The following is a 9,954-nucleotide window of genomic DNA, read 5'->3' as shown; positions in this document are numbered from 1 at the left end:
AGAATGAGCCCTCTTGCGGCATTCTAGGACCACTTGGTCGATACGATGACCCCTGGGAAAAAGAAAAAACAAACAAATAAACACCCACCCGTGATTTTTCTTCTGGCAAAAAATACAAAATTCCACATTTTGTAGATAGGAGCTTGAAACTTCTACAGTAGGGTTCTCTGATACGCTGAATGTTCGATATGCCCAAGGCACTGGGCTACCACACCAAGTTTTTCAGGTGTGCTGGCGTGCCCTTGGTTCACCATCAGCTAAGATTTTAGCTTCAAGTGTATGTAACCAGCCAGCAGTCTTATTCGTGGTGCCCAGGTACGAGGCTTCCACGTCAGGTTTTCCTGGTATGCTGGTGTACCTTTGGTTCACTATCAGCTATGATTCCAGCTTCTAGTGTATCTAACCAACCAGCAAACCAATGTAAAGTTCATTCATGTACAAATGCCACTTCAGTCTTTAGTTTATACTACCACATTGTCTTAAAAATCAATATAAATTCCCTAATGATTTAAAAAATAATAATTTTCTATGAAGTATGTAGAGAGAGACTAGAAGCAGGTGAATACTTCTGAGATGTTAGTATTTAGTGCAAAAGCTAGAATTCACTTAAGTGTACTTTAATTCCAAACTTGAAAAAAAAAAAAACAAGTTAAAATCACTTTAAAATATGATCCCTTATGTTATATTTCATTTATGTATAATTTAGATTAAAACAGACAAAAAAAAAAATTAGCTACATCTTTGAAGAACAGCAAAAGTTATACCTGAGCAGTCCATTGCTTGCTTTCCCAGCAATTTCACAATTGAATCATCGCAGAGACACAATGTGCCTTCCAACGTTCGCCTGTAAACGTAATAGAGACCAGAGTTGAAATTAAAAAGTGTAACAGACATAACAGACAGACAACTTATTTTTATATATATAGATAGATAGATAGATAGATTTTTGAAGTTACCAGTTTTTACTCTTTAAGAAATTTAATCTCTTTTAATACTGTTGTCTTTTCAAAGATATTTGATTATTCAAGCAAGCCGATTAACAGACAAAGTGTAACAGACATAACGGACAGACAACTTATTTTTATATATATAGATACTATATGCTATATATATATATATATATATATATATATATATATATATATATAGCATATAGTATATATATATATATATATATATATATATATATATATATATATATATATATATATATCTATATATATAAAAATAAGTTGTCTGTCTGTCTGTCTGTGGATGGATCAGGTGACGTCACCTGAAAAAACTGGATCAGGTGACCTCAAAACTGAAAAAACTAAAAAAAAGGCAAAAACTACAAAAAAAACTAAAAACTAATAAAAAAAATAAAAAAGCTAAAAAACTAAAAAAACTAAAAAAAGGCAAAAACTACAAAAAAAACTAAAAACTAATAAAAAAGCTAAAAAACTAAAAAAAACTAAAAAAAGGCAAAAACTACAAAAAAAACTAAAAACTAATAAAAAAAATAAAAAAGCTAAAAAACTAAAAAAACTAAAAAAACTAAAAAAAGGTAAAAAACTAAAAAAACTAAAAACTAAAAAAAACTAAAAAAAAGGAAAAAACTGAAAAATAAGCTAAAATAAAGGTAAAAACCAATAAAAAACTAAAAAAAAAACTGAAAAAACTAAAAAAAGGCAAAAACTACAAAAAAACTAAAAACTAATAAAAAAAGTAAAAAAGCTAAAAAACTAAAAAAACTAAAAAAAACTAAAAAAAGGTAAAAAACTAAAAAAAATAAAAAATAAAAAAAAATAAAAAAAAAGGAAAAAACTGAAAAATAAGCTAACATAAAGGTAAAAACCAATAAAAAACTAAAAAGAAAAAAAGGAAAAAACTAAAAAAAAACTAAAAAGAAGTTAAAAACTACAAAAAAACTAAAAAGAAAAAAAAACTAAAAACTAATAAAAAAACTAAAAAATCTAAAAATGAGAAAGCGACCAGGACAAAAGGAATGTTCGATTAGCAATCAACAAAGCACCGGGACACAGGGAGTATAAATGACGACCAGGACATAAGTAAAAAAAAAATTAACAAAACTAAAAGGGGACACCGGGGGAAACAGGGGGATATAAATGACGACCGGGACAAAAAAACTAAAAAGAAAAAAAAAACTAAAAACTAATAAAAAAACTAAAAAATCTAAAAATCTAAATAAGCTAAAAAAGAAAAAAAAAAGGAAAAAAATAAAGGAGAAAAACAAAACTAAAAAACGAATGTATATTCAGACCGGGACACCGGGATACAAATGACGACCGGTACACAGGGAATATAAATGACGACCGGGACACAGGGACACAACTACAACGGGGACACCGGGGGAAACAGGGGGATGTAAATGACGACCGGGACACCGGGACAGGGAATGGTCGATTAGCAATCACCATCAACAAAGCTCAAGGGCAATCATTAGAATCATGAGGTATAGATCTGAATACAGATTGTTTTCCCATGGACCATTATATGTTGCATGTTCAAGAGTCGGTAAACCTGACAATCTATTTATATGCAAAGACAATGGGACAGCAGAGAATGTTGTATATTCGCAAGTTTTACGTAGTTAAAACCATATATATATATATATATATATATATATATATATATATATATATATATATATATATATATATATATATATATATATATATATATATATATATATATATATATATATATATATATATCTATCTATATTCACAGGTGGGACATAGGGACACAACTACAATGGCGCGTAACTAATATGGCGCGTAACGACTTACGCGCGCGGGGGGGCTTGGGGGGGCGCGAAGTGCCCCCACCAACTAGGTGTTGGGGTGGCGCGAAGCGCCATATATATATAATCTATATATATATAAAAATAAGTTGTATGTGTGTTATGTCTGTCTGTCTGTCTGTCCGCATATGACGTCTGAATTATTTCATCAGGTAAACACTACAAAAAAAAAACTAAAAAGAAAAAAAACTAAAAACTAATAAAAAAAACTAAAAAAGCTAAAAAACTAAAAAACCTAAAAAAGAAAAAAAAGAAAAAAAAGAAAAAAAGCTGAAAAATAAAGGAAAAAAACATAAAAATAAGTTGTATGTGTGTTATGTCTGTCTGTCTGTCTGTCCGCATATGACGTCTGAATTACGAATTATTTCATAAGCAACGCTAAACCAGACTCGAGTGATGTCATGTTTGTGTGTCGACTGACGTCATATTTGTCAACTGACGAAATTACAGACCGGGACATCGGGACACAAATGACGACCGGGACACCGAGACATAGGGAATGTAAATGACGACCGGGGCACTCCAAGAGAAAGTGACCGGGACGCAAGGAATGTTCGATTAGCAATAACCATCAAAAAAGCACCGGGCACATATGACGACAGGGACACAGGGAATATAAATGACGACCAGGACACTCAAAGAGAAATTACAGACCGGGACACCGGAACACAAATGACGACCGGGACACCGGGACACAGGGAATATAAATGACGACCGCGACACTCAAAAAGAAATTACAAACTGGGACACCGGGACACAAATGACGGCCGGGACACAGGGAAAAACAGCAACGGGGACGCCAGGGGGCACAGGGGCATATATAAATGACGACGGGGACACAGGGAATGTTCGATTAGCAATCACCATCAACAAAGCTCAAGGGCAATCATTAGAATAATGAGGTATAGATCTGAATACAGATTGTTTTTCTCAGGGACAATTATATGTTGCATGTTCAAGAGTCGGTAAACCTGACAATCTATTTATATGCACAGACAATGGGACAGCCAAGAATGTTGTATATTCGCAAGTTTTACGTAGTTAAATATATATATATATATATATATATATATATATATATATATATATATATATATATATGTATATATATATATATATATATATATATATATATATATATATATATATATATCTATATATATATATATATATATATATATATATATATATATATATATATATATATATATATATATATATATATATATATATATATATATATATATATCTATATATATATATATATATATATATATATATATATATATATATATATATATATATATATATATATATATATATATATATATATATATATATCTATATTCACAGGTGGGAAATAGGGACACAACTACAATGGCGCGTAACTAATATGGCGCGTAACTAATATGGCGCGTAACGACTTACGCGCGCGGCGGGACTTTGGGGTGGCGCGAAGCGCCACCCCAACAGCTAGTTTTTATATATATAGAAGATAAGTTGTCTGTGGGTCTGTCGAGTGACGTAATCTTTGTGTGTCGACTGACGTCATGCTTGTCGACTGACGAAATTACAAACCGGGACATCGGGACACAAATGACGACCGGGACACCAGGACATAGGGAATATAAATGACGACCGGGACACTCGAAGAGAAAGCGACGGGGATACAAGGAATTTACGATTAGCAATCACCATCAACAATGCACCGGGACACAAATGACGACCGGGACACAGGGAATATAAATGACGACCGGGATACTCAAAGAGAAATTACAGACCGGGACACCGGAACACAAATGACGACCGGGACAAAAATGACGACCGGGACACAGGGAATATAAATAACGACCGCGCAACTCAAAGAAAGATTGCAGACTGGGACACCGGGACACAAATGACGACCGGGACATATAAATGACGACGGGGACACAGGGAATGTTTTATTAGCAATCACCATCAACAAAACTCAAGGGCAATCATTAGAATAATGAGGCATAGATCTGAATACAGATTGTTTTTCCCATGGACAATTATATGTTGCATGTTCAAGAGTCGGTAAACCTGACAATCTATTTATATGCACAGACAGCCAAGAATGTTGTATATTCGCAAGTCTTACGTAGTTGAAAATATATATATATATATATCTATATATATAAAAATAAGTTGTCTGTGGATGCGTCTGTCAGGTGACGTCATGTTTGTGTGTTGACTGATGTCATGAAGTTAGTTGTCGTCATTTTTGTTATGACGGTGACGTCATTAAAGATATTTAAGACATATGTTCACGTAGAAATCTATTAATGTTTAACTTTAAAATGACTGATGAACTTACAATGGCAACAGCCGAGGAAGATACTCGAAGAGTCTATGCCAAAAAACTTGCTGTTGATAGAGAAAGTCAGAAAAGAAAGCGTCCCGAGGAATCAAAAGAACAGCAAGGAAACAGGCTTGAGGCTGATAGAGAAAGAAAGAACAAAAAGCGTGCCGAGGAACTACCAGAGCAACGCGAAAGCAGACTTGCTACTAAAAGAGAAAGTGAAAAAAAAAGGCGTGCCGAGGAACTACCAGAGCAACATGAAACCAGAGGCTTGCTGCTGATAGAGAAATTAAGAAAAGAAAGCGTGCCGAGGAATCAGAGCAACCTGAAAGTTATCGCCTGGCATTCAGGTACAGCCCAGTCGATGATTATAGCTTGAGTAGATGTGTTCAAATCGGGACTATGTCTAAAATTTGTCCCTATTGCAAGGCCTTGAAATTCAATGGTGAAACAATGGGAATGTGTTGCGCCTCAGGAAAAGTTAAACTTCCTCTATTGGCTGCACCACCAGAGCCATTGAAGACTTTCCTTACTGGAACTACGTCAGAATCTAAGCGTTTTTTGTCACAAATCAGAAAATATAACTCATGTTTCCAAATGACGTCGTTTGGTGCCCAAATCGAAAATCCAGATCAATTTATGTCTACTTTCAAAGTAAAAGGGCAAATTTATCATAGAATCCAACACAATTACTGGCAATGATGGTTACCCAAAATATAGAAGAAGATCTACTGAAGATGGCGGTAAAACAGCAATAATAAAGAAGCGTAACGGTACCACCATCGAAGTAGATAACCAGTGGGTTGTTCCATATTCCCCATTATTATCAAAAATATTTAATGCACACATAAACGTTGAATACTGTAACTCCGTAAAGGCAATCAAATATATATGTAAATACGTCAACAAAGGCAAACAAACCTCTTCAGGATTTGGGAATGCCTTCACCTTGCAAAACGATGACTCTGATCAAACATGTTCAGATCAATTGCTGGCAATTGGAAACGGAAAGCTCCCAGTAGACTCAATTTCAGGACGTATACAACTACCTGCTGATTTCTGTAATTTAGTGACGTCCAAAAATGAATTGATTGAAAAAGTATTTCCGAATATTCTAAAAAATTATAAAAATAATAAATGGCTAAGTGAAAGAGCAATTCCCGCACCCAAAAATATAGACGTCCACGAAATCAACAATATTGTTTTGACCAAGATTCGAGACCAGGCAGTCCTTTACAAGTCTGTCGACACAGTTTTGGAACAAAATGAAGCGGTTAATTATCCATCTGAATTTTTAAATTCCGTGGATCTTTCAGGGTTTCAACCACACGTGCTACAACTAAAAATAGGCGTACCAATAATACTTTTAAGAAATATCAAACCACCAAAGTTTTGCAATGGCATGCGACTTGCCGTAAAAAAAACAATGGAAAACCTAATAGAGGCCACAATCTAGACAGGGCCTTTTGAGGGTGAGGCTGTTCTTATTCCTCGCATTCCCATGATTCCAACGGATCTGCCTTTTCAATTTAAAAGATTGCAATTCCCAATTCGATTAGCATTTGCAATCACCATCAACAAAGCTCAAGGTCAATCATTAGGAAAATGTGGTATAGATCTTAATACTGATTTTTTTTCCCATGGACAATTGTACGTTGCATGTTCGAGGGTCGGTAAACCTGACAATCTATTTATATGCAGCGACAATTGGAAAGCGAAGAATGTTGTATATTCGCAAGTTTTACGCAGTTAATTTGTATTGTATCTATCTATCTATCTATCTATATAAAAACGAGTTGTGTGTATGCATGTTTGTTTGTAAAAAGAGCGTTTGCATATGACGTCATTATTAGTACATACGGCTTTGTATATGCACAGACAATGGGAAAGCCAAGAATGTTGTATATTCGCAAGTTTTACGCAGTTAATTTGTATTGTATCTATCTATCTATCTATCTATATAAAAACGAGTTGTGTGTATGCATGTTTGTTTGTAAAAAGAGCGTTTGCATATGACGTCATTATTAGTACATACGGCTTTGTATATGCTCAGACAATGGGAAAGCCAAGAATGTTGTATATTCGCAATTTTTACGTAGTTTGAAACACATATATAAATCTATCTATATTCACAGGTGGGACACAGGAACACAACTACAATGGCGCGTAACTAATATGGCGCATAACGACTTACGCGCGCGGGGGGGCTTGAGGGGGCGCGAAGCACCCACCAAGTAGGTGATGGGATGGCGCGAAGCGCCACCTCAACAGCTAGTATATATATATATATATATATATATATACTAGCTGTTGGGGTGGCGCTTCGCGCCACCCCAACACCTAGTTGGTGCGGCGCTTCGCGCCCCCCCCCAAGCCCCCCCGCGCGCGTAAGTCGTTACGCGCCATATTAGTTACGCGCCATTGTAGTTGTGTCCCTGTGTCCCACCTGTGAATAGAGATAGATATAAATATATATTTTTAACTACGTAAAACATGCGAATATACAACATTCTTCGCTGTCCCATTGTCTGTGCATATAAATAGCATTTATATTCCCTGTGTCCCGGTCGTCATTTGTGTCCTGGTGTCCCAGTTTGTAATTTCTCTTTGAGTGTCCCGGTCGTCATTTATATTCCCTGTGGCCCAGTGTCCCGGTCGTCATTTGTGTACCGGGACACCGGGACACAAATGACGACCGGGACACAGGGAATATAAATGCTATTTATATGCACAGACAATGGGACAGCGAAGAATGTTGTATATTCGCATGTTTTTACGTAGTTAAAAATATATATTTATATCTATCTCTATTCACAGGTGGGACACAGGGGACAGAGCTACAATGGCGCGTAACTAATATGGCGCGAAACGACTTACGCGCGCGGGGGGGCTTGGGGGGGGGGCGCGAAGCGCCCCACCAACTAGGTGTTGGGGTGGCGCGAAGCGCCACCCCAACAGCTAGAATATATATATTTATATTCTAGCTGTTAAGGTGGCGCTTCGCGCCATCCCATCACCTACTTGGTGGGGTGCTTCGCGCCCCCTCAAGCCCCCCGCGCGCGTAAGTCGTTATGCGCCATATTAGTTACGCGCCATTGTAGTTGTGTTCCTGTGTCCCACCTGTGAATATAGATAGATTTATATATGTGTTTCAAACTACGTAAAAATTGCGAATATACAACATTCTTGGCTTTCCCATTGTCTGAGCATATACAAAGCCGTATGTACTAATAATGACGTCATATGCAAACGCTCTTTTTACAAACAAACATGCATACACACAACTCGTTTTTATATAGATAGATAGATAGATAGATACAATACAAATTAACTGCGTAAAACTTGCGAATATACAACATTCTTCGCTTTCCAATTGTCGCTGCATATAAATAGATTGTCAGGTTTACCGACCCTCGAACATGCAACGTACAATTGTCCATGGGAAAAAAAAATCAGTATTAAGATCTATACCACATTTTCCTAATGATTGACCTTGAGCTTTGTTGATGGTGATTGCAAATGCTAATCGAATTGGGAATTGCAATCTTTTAAATTGAAAAGGCAGATCCGTTGGAATCATGGGAATGCGAGGAATAAGAACAGCCTCACCCTCAAAAGGCTCTGTCTAGATTGTGGCCTCTATTAGGTTTTCCATTGTTTTTTTTTACGGCAAGTCGCGTGCCATTGCAAAACTTTGGTGGTTTGATATTTCTTAAAAGTATTATTGGTACGCCTATTTTTAGTTGTAGCACGTGTGGTTGAAACCCTGAAAGATCCACGGAATTTAAAAATTCAGATGGATAATTAACCGCTTCATTTTGTTCCAAAACTGTGTCGACAGACTTGTAAAGGACTGCCTGGTCTCGAATCTTGGTCAAAACAATATTGTTGATTTCGTGGACGTCTATATTTTCGGGTGCGGGAATTGCTCTTTCACTTAGCCATTTATTATTTTTATAATTTTTTAGAATATTCGGAAATACTTTTTCAATCAATTCATTTTTGGACGTCACTAAATTACAGAAATCAGCAGGTAGTTGTATACGTCCTGAAATTGAGTCTACTGGGAGCTTTCCGTTACCAATTGCCAGCAATTGATCTGAACATGTTTGATCAGAGTCATCGTTTTGCAAGGTGAAGGGCATTCCCAAATCCTGAAGAGGTTTGTTTGCCTTTGTTGACGTATTTACATATATATTTGATTGCCTTTACGGAGTTACAGTATTCAACGTTTATGTGTGCATTAAATATTTTTGATAATAATGGGGAATATGGAACAACCCACTGGTTATCTACTTCGATGGTGGTACCGTTACGCTTCTTTATTATTGCTGTTTTACCGCCATCTTCAGTAGATCTTCTTCTATATTTTGGGTAACCATCATTGCCAGTAATTGTGTTGGATTCTATGATAAATTTGCCCTTTTACTTTGAAAGTAGACATAAATTGATCTGGATTTTCGATTTGGGCACCAAACGACGTCATTTGGAAACATGAGTTATATTTTCTGATTTGTGACAAAAAACGCTTAGATTCTGACGTAGTTCCAGTAAGGAAAGTCTTCAATGGCTCTGGTGGTGCAGCCAATAGAGGAAGTTTAACTTTTCCTGAGGCGCAACACATTCCCATTGTTTCACCATTGAATTTCAAGGCCTTGCAATAGGGACAAATTTTAGACATAGTCCCGATTTGAACACATCTACTCAAGCTATAATCATCGACTGGGCTGTACCTGAATGCCAGGCGATAACTTTCAGGTTGCTCTGATTCCTCGGCACGCTTTCTTTTCTTAATTTCTCTATCAGCAGCAAGCCTCTGGTTTCA

General features: G+C 36.1%; 1 long non-coding RNA gene across 1 annotated transcript in view; it reads right to left on the bottom strand.

Moving 5' to 3' along the window:
• Positions 1 to 453: 453 nt before the first annotated feature.
• Positions 454 to 9,954, bottom strand: part of LOC136042385 (uncharacterized) — a 40,232-nt gene continuing 30,731 nt past the window's right edge. Inside the window, exon 3 of the long non-coding RNA XR_010621283.1 lies at positions 454 to 844. This is a non-coding gene — a long non-coding RNA (uncharacterized LOC136042385). The remainder of the gene's footprint in view (positions 845 to 9,954) is intronic.

Source organism: Artemia franciscana, unplaced genomic scaffold (genome assembly GCF_032884065.1).
Source record: "Artemia franciscana unplaced genomic scaffold, ASM3288406v1 Scaffold_1209, whole genome shotgun sequence".
Classification (NCBI taxonomy): Eukaryota; Metazoa; Arthropoda; class Branchiopoda; order Anostraca; family Artemiidae; genus Artemia; species Artemia franciscana.
The sequence above is the reverse complement of the archived record's forward strand: the minus strand, read 5'-3'. Positions and strand labels throughout refer to the sequence as shown.